Below are 2801 nucleotides of genomic sequence, written 5' to 3' on the forward strand. Positions count from 1 at the left end.
CTGCCCTCTGTTACCTTCTTCAGCATGGAGACGCATCCAGTAAACAAAGCTTTCGTAGATGGAGACTAACTGGGAACCAGATGGAGTAAAAACTGTCACGATTCTTCTGCTTTGGAATTTGAAGATAAAGTTTTAAGGTCTTCAACCAAGTGTTGAAAGTTAAGGAATGTTTTCATTAAAACATATTTCCCTCAAGTTGATCTGTTGTGTTTATGCTGCTTATTAATGTGGTCTAAAGGTTTAATGTACTAGTTGAAACTCTAATGGTTATTTAGTTTATGTTTTTGGTTTATAACTACTCTTTAGTTATAAGTTTAGGTAACTAGGTTGTAGTTGAAAATATTTGAATGGAAAATCAGCTCATTTTAGATTTGTAACATAACACCTAAACAAACAAAAGACAACTTAAGAATAAAACTTGAAATTTAATTACCTTTTTTGGAAAGAGTTTGGGGTTTTACACATACACACCCACACACACAGTAACATATCAACATTTGGTTTCTCGAATCTTTAACATATTATATCAACAATTTACTACAAACAACAACTTAACCTGTCACCTCTGCACCTACCGCTACCAAATAGGTAAAAATAAATAAGTTAAATAAATAAAAATTCTATAATAAATAAAAGAACTTAAAGACCCATAAAAGCACATACACCTCCATACATATTGCATATATGCACATATACATGCATGCCAAGACTGTGGTGTAGCTGGTGCTCAGTTCAGAATAATCTGACAATCTGTACCTTTAACAGAGGACAGAAAGGAATCCCAGGTTACTTCAAATGATAAAGCCTTATCGGCCATTTTGTTTTTCCAATTTAAGAAAATAAAAGAAGACCTTTCTAATTTAGGTTGTATATGTAGGTGGAGCTGCAGATATCTAGCTTAGCAGTATGATCCCCCTGGCCAGCAGAGTAGTGAAAGCTAGTAAGAGTTTTTAAACAGGAGAGAGAGCAAGTGGAGTACCATACCATCAAACAAAGTAGTTAAAACATTAGGAGTGATGTCCTCTCTGGATACATGTGATGACATCTGAAGACCAGGACCTGTTCATGGAGAGATGACTCCAAAACTTGTGTGAGTAATTTGCTGTGGCCTGTTGGGTCTTTCACACAGAGGGGACACTGTGTCAAATGTTTTTGCGAGCCTGGTTTTAATGCATTGAGCTCAACTGCATGCCTAGCATAGACTGGAGATCTGCATTTCCTCTTTAAAATGTCCCCACAAACATCATCTGAAATCAGCAGTCCCAAATTTGTCTCCCATACAGTTTTTAAAGGACTTGAAAAGTTTGGAATATTTAAATATTTGGACGAAATCATTCCTCTCGTTGAGGGGAGAGGTTGCAGAAACACTTTGAAATCAGAGGGGTTAGGATAGGAAGAGATGGAAATTCTGGGAATGAGCTGCGGACATAGGGTTGAACTTAAAGGTATCTGACCAAATGTTCTTCAAGGAGAGATAATTTATTTGCTAGCTGTTGGAAAGAAGGAAAAATAGAGTCAACATAGAAATCTCTCCAGCTGTTGAGACATAGCCCATGTAGAGAAAGTATTATCCAATATGGATGGAGGAAGAAATGGCCCCTCAGCCGCCAGTTGAATTGATTTTATTTTATTAGCGAACAGAAAAAATATGTTTTGGGAGCCACAGTCGTGGCGATACAAATAAAAGGAAGCGTTGTGAGCAGCAGCACGTTTTTATTATTGTTAATTCAGTGAGTGGGACAGAGAGGCCAAGGTGGAGAAAAAGTGGTCAGATTTTAGGATGGAGGCAAAAAAGCGACTAACCGGCCATCGCCAGGGCATGTCAGCTACAGCTGGGGGTAAAGGCATACTGAACTGACACCATTTGAAAGAAGGACGGACGGTGTTGTGCTGAAAAGTGATCAGGCGCGCCCTCGCGAGGGAGCGCGCACGGGTGTGAAGCACGGTGTAAAGCGGGTGTAAAGCGTGACTACTCTGCACTCTGGGGCTTTGAAAAGGGAAACAATAAATAGTCATCACTGACTGTACTGCCATCAGCTAAGCTAGCAATGTGCCTTAACTCTTCTGCAGCTGCCTGAGACATCTCTGGTACGAGTTCACTCCCTCTCAAATGAGGTGTTCTTCTGAAACTGCTGAGAGCACAGGCATGAACAATCGATCTGCGTATGGATCCTGCTCCTTCCTGGTTATTGACCAATAGGAGAGGAGCTGAACCTCATTTGCATACTGAGGCAGAAATGCATATGTAGTTAAAGAGGGGAAAATGTATAAGGAAAAAGCAAAAGCAAAATATAAACATCACTTGACGAAAACGCATGTGTAAGGAAAAGGCAAAAGCAAAATATAAACATTACTTAATGAAATGCATGTGTAAAGAAAAAGCAAACGCAAAACATAAACATTACTTGATAAAACGCATGTGTAAGGGAAAAGGCAAAAAAAGCAATATATATATATTTCTGCTTTTATTTTTGATTATGTCACTTTCGGTCCTCCATAGTTTTTGTCTCTAGAAGTTATTGTGTGTGAAAACAAACAAAAAAAGCAGAATTTGGCATTTGTTTATTCTTTCTTGTTGTAATGAACCCGTACGTAATCATGATCCTCAAAATAATATATATTCACATATATAAATGGGAGATTTAAGGAGAGAATAAATACCGTCATGCGGTATATTTTTAGTAAAACAAAATGCATAGGCTTCATTTGCGTATCTGTGTCCTATTTGCACTGGCTTACTGTTGTTTATTTTATAACTATTTACAACTATTTACAAACAACGACCCCCCCCCCCCCCCCCC

Source organism: Kryptolebias marmoratus, linkage group LG8 (assembly GCF_001649575.2).
Source record: "Kryptolebias marmoratus isolate JLee-2015 linkage group LG8, ASM164957v2, whole genome shotgun sequence".
Taxonomy (NCBI): domain Eukaryota; kingdom Metazoa; phylum Chordata; class Actinopteri; order Cyprinodontiformes; family Rivulidae; genus Kryptolebias; species Kryptolebias marmoratus.